We start from the raw sequence: 8,860 nt of genomic DNA on the forward strand, positions 1-8,860 counted from the left end.
CCTCTACCCCCTCACCCACACACACACACACACACACACACACACACACTAACATGTCAATACACACACACAGGTACACACACATTCACACACAAACACAAACTTGTTTCCTATCTCGCCTCAATACCAGTCCAAATTGCTTTGGTACTGGTGTCTGGAGGTTGTCATTGGAAGGACCTACACTGTAAAAAAAAAATGTAATAAAACAGAATTTTACTGTTTTTTTTTACAGTTTTTTTCTGTATTTTTAAAATACCATTCATTTTACAAAAAGAAACTGTGATTTTACATGACAAATGTAAAATAACATGAAATCACTGTAAATGTAAAAACACAGAATATTTCTGTTGTTTTACACAGAAAAAACCCATTAGAAATACGTATATTTACTGTTGTAACACGGGTAGATGAAATCAAGCATTCTGATTGGTTGAGAGTGAGTCACTCAAAAATATCGAAACTGAACAAAGATGGCGGCGTGTAGCCTGTTAGTGGGAAATATTTGATGTGAATTAAGCTATCTACACGACTTTTTATACGTCTACATTGACTCGGTTAGTTGTTTATGTGCAACACGGATGGTGCACAGTATTGGTGGTTTTAACTAAGGCTCTCAAATATTATTTTAGGTTGCTGATTTCGCGTAGACCAAAACCCCATTAAGAACCATAGTAGCTTAAGCTAGCTAGCCTCTCTGCTAAAAGTATACCGTTAGCATACAGATTATGCTCTCATACATAGACATATACATGTGTTATGTCTATGCTCTCATACGCCTCCCGCATTGAGGCCGATGTAGGGTCTGCGCGCGCCCAAATAGAACATTCTTGCACTGGTTACCACGGAGTTTCAACACTGACAAGACACACGACAGCAGAAGACTAAAGGTAAATGTCTTTGTACTTTAATTGAGTTCTCAAAAATAAAAAGCTTAATACCCTGGCATTGTATTTGACGATGAAAGGCTCATTGTGTATAGGTTGTCGTGCTGTCATGTTGGTGTGCTGAATGGGGGCCGTAATGTGAGTGTAGCCAACACCATATGAGGCTCTGGCTAACTTTGACTAGCTAGCTTGCACTAACAACCTTCAGTTTGTAGTCGTTAGGTAATGTAAGCCATAGTAGCTAGCTAAGGTAACATGTACAGTTCAAGTTAGCTAGCTAGCCAACCTGGATAATTTAATCTGTAAAATTGGTTGGCATTTTGTATTTGCTATTGAAAACATGCAGAGTGAGAGAAAGTAAAAACCTGGCTAGTAACATATTGCGTTTTCTAATGACGAAGGCTCTTTTAAGCACATATCATAGATACTCTTTTGCCATAGCTTTAAGGCTAGCTATTTAGCATATCGTGTTGGCTAGTTTGCTCCATTTTATATTATAACCATAGAGCAGGGGCAACGCCAGTGGTGTAAATCAGTTTTCCCCAAACCCTTTTCTCTCGAAGCACAATCTATGTATTCTATGGGGAAAAAAGTCTCACGGCACACCAGCATTACATGTTATTGTGTTGTTTGGTTGTGAAATGCCTTTTAAGTTTAGTTTGTTCGAGTTCCCCCCCACAGACAAGGCACAATGGAATCGGGAGCAATCTCCTGTGAACTTGAATGCATAGCTTGAGTATTGGTCATTGTATTGTCTGTTCCTGACCTGTTACATTTTCTTTTTCTGTTCAATTCTACAACAGAGTAACCGGCCTTGAACGGTTCAAATAAAACACAGTTCGGTAAGATTTAATTACTCAAATACGGCACTATCTATCAATCTAATTTTGCTACATGGTTTGATAAGCTAGCAAAACAATGGCAATGGTAGAAGTGGCTGTCTGTTTTTTTTTTGTTTTTTTTACTGTAGTGAATAATGACTAAAACCTTGTTTTTCTTCTCTTTATCAGCAAATGGAGGCTAGCTTTAAAAAAAATACTGGCATCTATCTACCTAGATGGCAGAGAGATCTGCAAGATAGTTTACCACCTGCGAAGGAATTACTTGATGAATGAAAATCTCAAGATGGCCTACCTTCTGAAGTGTATATATAGATTGATTTCTCATGTATAATGCCGACTTCAATGAGTTTATTGATACAGATCGTAACACAGACATCAACGAACTTGATACATTTCAGTTGTTTTTTTCTGGTCGGGTTCTGAGCTAGCGGATGCAGAAATTCAACTGATATGTCCGGTAAGTCTGTAAGATAAGAAAACTTTGGTTGAATAGTTGTTGCTAATTTTTTAAGTAATTGTGCAGTCCTGTTGAAAATATGTGTTTTAAATGTTTGTTTAGGGATTTTAAACTGCACCAATGGCTCATACATTTTTGTATTGGTTTGTGTTTTTCTCCAGCCTCCTCCCCTGCCAAGACAGACACATTTTCTACCTTCCCATGACAGGCTGGACGACAGTGGATTGGAGTACTCAAAGTACTAATTCAATCAAAAGCTCCAAACATACTCACAGAATATGAGAAATCTGGTACCATATGCACAAAAAACAGGGTGCTACTTGTGAGGGTTGCTGTCAGCAATCTTGAGGAGAGATGAGGATTGTAAGTTGACGACACTGTCAAAGTGTGAGATTCAAAAGTATTGACAGTGGAGTGGAAGTTGTTCTTATATATCTCATACTTAAAATTAATATTTTAGTCAATACATGTGAAGTGTGAGTATAACTGATGGCAATACATGTTTCTAATTGAAGAGTTCAGGTGCAAAAACTTAAAAATTTAGGTATGATATAAAGGGAAATATTCTCAGTGCCTACTATACGATAATCATGCCAGCTGTGTTTTTTCCAATTTACCACAAAAAAGGTCAGGTGGACTTCTGAACTCTTCAATGTGTGTTTAGAAATGGTTTGGTTGATGCTGTCTGTTATTTTCAGTTACCCATCCAGTGATGACAAGGTGCGTCTTGACAAGAATGTTGTCACCACGTTTCCTAAATTGAGTGTCAAAATCCAGGAACACAATGAGGGATATGTAAGTGTTACCTTCCCACCCCACATTTTACTGATGTACCAAATGTTTATTGTTTCAGAAATAAGGGCCATTGTATTTTTGGTATTATTGACTGATGCCTCATGTCCACTCTCTACCTTCAACCCATGAAAAGGAACACTTACCCCCCCCCCCCCCCAATATCTCAGTAAATATAGCCTGTAAATTCAAATGAATAAATTGGATGGAATATTTATCTTTGTACATCTTAGTTTGACTTCGATAGCCAGTTTGAGGGGAAAGCTGATCTTTTCCTTCGCAAATGGCAGATGAACATCATCCCTAAGCTAATGAAGGTTGCTGCGTTGGAGTTGTCTGAGGATCTGGAAAATCCTTCAACCACCAGGAACAACAGTGATGGTATGTTGGTTCGCATTCAGAAAGATAGGGGGGAAATGCACTTATAACTTTTATGCAATGGATAATAACTGAAGCCAGTTTAATTGTTCAAGATAACTTAAAGTGCATATGACACCTCAATACTATTTTTTTTTAATAAATAGAACGAAGGTGGTATTTCACAATCGATATATATATGTTGAGGAAAAATATACACATTTGACTTGTTAAAATCATCATTTGAATGCAGCGCCACTGAGCTACCGACTTCCCAAGCGACTCACTACCACCCTGCGTTAAAAAACTTAAATTACTTAAACGGAGGTACTCTGTTGCACTTGGTCGCCATTTTTCCTGACAGAAAACACATTTTCTCAGGGAGCCACCGGCTATTTTCTCAGTTGTAAATATGCCTTCACGGTGTGTTGCAGCATATTGCTCGAACGTCAGTTCCCATTCTTTTAGCCTTTTCAAATTTCCAAAAGACGAGGAAGTACGCGAGAAGTGGGTGCAGAATGTGTGTCGCACAAGAGTGCCTTCTCCAGCAAGCTTGAAATGACAACTAAAGTAATTTGCTGTGAAGTAATGCTGGAAGCATTGCTCTCTTTCCATTAAATAGGGAATGTATTTCACGTATTTAGAATGGCTGACCTAACAAACAACAGCTGTGAAAGAGCTACAGTACCTTGCGTAAGTATTCACCCCCTTGGATGTTTTACCCTTTTATGGCTTTTATAAATCAGTCATGGTCAATATAAGTTGGCTTTTTGGACAAAAAAATTCACAAAATAGCTCTCTTTAATGTCAAAGTGAAAATATATTTCTACACAGTCATGTAAATTAAATACAAATATGTAATGAAAATAAGTGATTGCATAAGTATTCACCCCCTTTATCACCCCCTTTATATAGACTGACCTAATTCAACAGAGGTCCAGCCAATTGGTGCTAGAAGTCTCACAATTAGTGATATGGGGATCAGTGTGCAGTAAATGTGTCTCAAGTGATTGTAGTATAACGACACCTGTGTCTGGAAGGTCTATTCACTGGTCAGTATTCAGTAATCAGTATTCCTGGCTACTGTTACAACATGAAGACCACAGATCACCCTAAGAAACTCAGAGAAAAGGTTATTGAAAAGTACAGGTCAGGGGAAGGATACAAAAAAATGTCCAAGGCACTTAACATCCCCTGAAATTCTGTTCAATCCATCATGAAGAAATGGAAGGAATATGGCACATGTGTAAATCTGCCTAGATCAGGCCGTCCTTACAAACTGAGTGACCATGCAAGAAGGAAACTAGTAAGAGAGGCCACCAAGACACCTATGACTACTCTGAAGAAGTTTCAAGCTTCAGCAGCTGGTATGGGAGAGACTCTGCATACCACCACTGTTGCCTTGGTTCTTCACCAATCAAAGCTTCATTGAAGAGAGCCACTGTTGAAAAAATGCTCCACTTTGGTCTCATCAAACCACAGAACCTTCTTCCACTTGACCATGGAGACTTCCACATGCCTTTTGGCGAACTGTAGTCGATCCTTTTTTTCAACAGTGGCTCTCTTCCATAAAGCTTAGATTGGTGAAGAACCAAGGCAACAGTGGTGGTATGCAGAGTTTCTCCAATCTCAACTGCTGAAGCTTGAAACTTCTTCAGAGTAGTCATAGGTCTATTGGTGGCCTATCTTACTAGTCTCCTTCTTGAACGGCCCCTCAGTTTGTGAGGACGGCCTGATCTAGGCAGATTTACACATGTGCCACAATCCATCCATTTCTTGATGATGGATTTAACAGAATTCCAGGGGATGTTTAGTGCCTTGGACATTTTTTTGTATCCTTCCCCTGACTTATACTTTTCAACAACCTTTTCTCTGAGTTGCTTAGAGTGATCTTGGGTCTTAATGGTTTAACAATAGCCAGTAATACTGATTACTGAATACTGACCAGTGAATGGACCTTCCAGACACAGGTGTCGTTATACTACAATCACTTGAGACACATTCACTGCACATTGACCCCCATTACACAAATTGTGAGACTTCTAGCACCAATTGGCTGGACCTCTGTTGAAATAGGTCAGTCTATACAAAGGGGGTGATAAAGGGGGTGAATACTTATGCAAGCACTTATTTTCATTACATATTTGTATTTAATTTACATAACTGTGTAGAAATATATTTTCACTTTGACATTAAAGAGAGCTATTTTGTGAATTTTTTTGTCCAAAAAGCAAACTTATATTGACCATGACTGATTTATAAAAGCCATAAAAGGGTAAAACATCCAAGGGGGTGAATACTTACGCAAGGTACTGTAAGAGACTGGAGGCAAACGGTACATCTGCCTCAATGAGGGGGGCGTTATACTTATTAGCAGCGAGGCTAGCTAACTTCTATGTCATCACTGTCAGAACTCGGCTCTTCTGCTGGCTCGTCTTCCAGATACGGCTCAATGCTCACAATCACCTTTACAAACTGATCCGGATCGAAGTCTTCCTCAATCTCATCTCTGCTTGAGTCTGTTGCAGAAAATTGCTCAAAATTGCTGAATTCTTCAACCTCCATCGCTAGTTGTGTGGCGTGGGAACGAATGAGGTCTACTGCCAGGTGACCCTGTGATGTCAGTGGTGGTAGACTTCATTCGTTCCCACACCACACAGCTATCGATGGAGGGTGAAGAATTCAGCAATTTTGAGCAATTTTCTGCCACAGACTTCAGGTTTCAGGTAAGCCGGCACTGCTTGCCGAAGAGCGTCGCGAAAACCACACTTTGAAATCGTGTACAAACCTAATTTTTCAATCATCGGGTTTACACATGACTTCAAAGTACTATGTTTTATGTATAGTCTTGATAATTATATGCCGTTTACCTTTTTTTTTTAGGTGTCATATGCACTTTAACCTTGTGTAATGGTAGATATCTAATTTGGATTCTAATATTTTCATGTAGACATGCTTTGCTTCAAAGCACTTCAGATGCTCATACACCTTCTTCCACCAATGCCATCAGGACGAGGGGCTGGATGGAGTCGCTGCAGTGTTAAATCAGCCATTTCCTACCTCATGGACTTTGTGCAAGTATGTTTGTGTCTTATGACTTATTGGTTGCATCACTGAACCTCCTGATGTTGTGTTGTGGTCTCCTCCCCATGCTGGTTTAATAATGTAGTAATTCAAACGTTTTGTGTTACAGCCTAGAACGAGCATTTCATCATTGCTTGAGAATCCTGATTCATCGAGAGGCCACCAGCCTAGCATTGTGTGCATTGGACACCCAAGCGGAGCTGCCCAGCAGTAGCTGATCGTCGCAAGAAGTGACAAGATTGCTATGCCACTTGGAGATGAAGGGCTGATGTATTGGGCCTTATTGAAAAAAAAAACATTTACATTTGCAGTCGAGTTGGAAATTATATTAGAAGATATCAAGAGTCTGTGGATTTTTGTTTAGTTTTTTTTTTTTACTTTTTTTCTTTCATTTCCAATTCAGTTGAATTTGTTTTTGTTTGTTTCAGAACCAGTTGCTGTATGGTTACCTGTTAGTTTTTTTTTTATATATATACAGAATAAAAATACAGAGAATGGGAAATTGTAGTTGTTCTCAGCTTAGTCTTGTTCAAACACAATTCATTTAAGCCCCTTTTCCGACAGGCCAAAAACTGGTTTAAACCATTTAAAATTAAAATAATTATTGTGTTATTAGGTGAGTATAGTTTTTTTAAGTTGAAAGTGCTTTAAATATTCATTTTTTTTAACTAGTTTTTAAAGATTAATCAAATTATTGTTGTATACTATTATATTACATCTCATAAAAAATTATATACAGGATTTTTAAACAAATAATGCCATTAAAACCAACTAATAACAGCACATTTCTGTAAATGTAAGCATTATTACCCGTATAACAATGTTAATCTACCATCTTCATGGGTAATTTAATTTAACAGCACATTTCTGTAATTATGAGACCAATAAATGGATTTAGTGTGTGAACAAGTGATAGAGAGAGGCATATTCTCAAAGGCTGAAAGATCAGGTAAGTGACTATACACTAAAAATTATAATAAACGGTAATTTTCTGGCAGCTGGGGCGCCAGAAAAAATACCGTAAAATAACATTAAATTACAACATTTTCACATTTTAAAACAATTAAATGACCTAGAAAAATGGAAAATAAATGTTGTATTACGAATAATGTTCGTAATACAACGTTTATTTACCGTTTTTCTAGGTCATTTAATTGTTTTAAAATGTGAAAATGTTGTTATTTAATGTTAAAAAACCTGAAAATAAGGGAAAATCTTGGTAAAATTACAACTAAAAACTGTATTTTAATTACGGGAAATAACCGTATTTTTACGGTACAGTAATTTTCTGTTATTTTACGGTATTTTTCTGGCACCCCAGCTGCCGGAAAAAAAACGTTTTTTTACGGTACAGTAATTTTCTGTTATTTTACGGTATTTTTCTGGCACCCCAGCTGCCGGAAAAAAACCGTTTTTTTACGATTTTTTTTTTTACAGTGTAGGACATGTAGAAGCCCTTACAATAATGCCTGTAGTATGAGCTAAATCACTGCTATCCAAACAACAGCAGGCAGTGGAAATTTGAAAAAGACTTGAAACGCCTCGTCATAGCTTCTTTATTCAGGGTTGGCATGCTCTTGAATGGATGGCCTGAAGGAGACTGGTATTTTCCGAGGCTGTGTCTAATCTTTAGCCAAGTGAAAATAAAATGAGAGTAATTCCATTTCTCTGTGAGCAGGAGTAATGAGAGAAGGTGAAGAACTACAAACAAATTCCTTCTTTTGATGCAAGATGGCCTAGCCTGGTGACACCAGCCTACGTATTTCCGCCTGAATTGATTTCAAGCTCATACTCAGTCTGGCCCAGCCCCATTGACAATCGTTTCCAGAACTCAAAATTTTGCCGGACCAATCAGCGAACAGTTCAGAGCTGTGACGCAAAACTCGCCTTGCCGAGTTGCATGTAGTCCAGCCGAGTTTATAGTTTAACAGTATAGCAAAAATGGCTACGGAGGAAGAGACACGAAAAGCTATCGGAGAAGTTGTCTCAACTCTCGAGAACATCAGACAATTAAAAGGAGAACAAGAGGATTGTCTTGTAAGTTTTATGATGAGAAAGGACGTCGTAGCTCTTCTCCCAACTGGCTTTGGGAAGAGTTTAATCTACCGAATGCTTACTAAACGTTGCTGATTGGTTAAGGGAACTCCAATGATTTTAAACCTCAAGATAAGCACCCGCCCATCTCGGAAACCAAAATGCATTGGGTTGGCCCAGACTGACTGACGGAATGAAATGGAGTCACAGTCTGGTAACGGCCAGGCTAAAGATGGCCACCATGATTTATGCATTTGTGTTGGTAATTGTTTGTTTTCTTTCTTGAGAAAATGTCATACTGTATCTGTCTTCTTGACAAGAATGTAAGTATGACATAAAAACGCGGTCATACAAACCTAGCTTACGCAGTATTGTAATCTGTCTGTCTCCACATGTAAATACTTCTTTGT

At 38.3% G+C, this 8,860-nt stretch overlaps 1 long non-coding RNA gene across 1 annotated transcript; it reads left to right on the forward strand.

The window, feature by feature from the left end:
• The first annotated feature begins 1,921 nt into the window (after positions 1 to 1,921).
• On the forward strand, positions 1,922 to 6,720 carry LOC308381398. Its single transcript, XR_013969031.1, has 5 exons — positions 1,922 to 2,183; positions 2,345 to 2,978; positions 3,266 to 3,356; positions 6,283 to 6,410; positions 6,526 to 6,720. It is a non-coding gene; the product is annotated as an uncharacterized lncRNA (long non-coding RNA).
• Positions 6,721 to 8,860: the final 2,140 nt, after the last annotated feature.

The sequence above is a fragment of the Sprattus sprattus genome, assembly GCF_963457725.1.
Source record: "Sprattus sprattus genome assembly, chromosome: 20".
Lineage (NCBI taxonomy): Eukaryota > Metazoa > Chordata > Actinopteri > Clupeiformes > Clupeidae > Sprattus > Sprattus sprattus.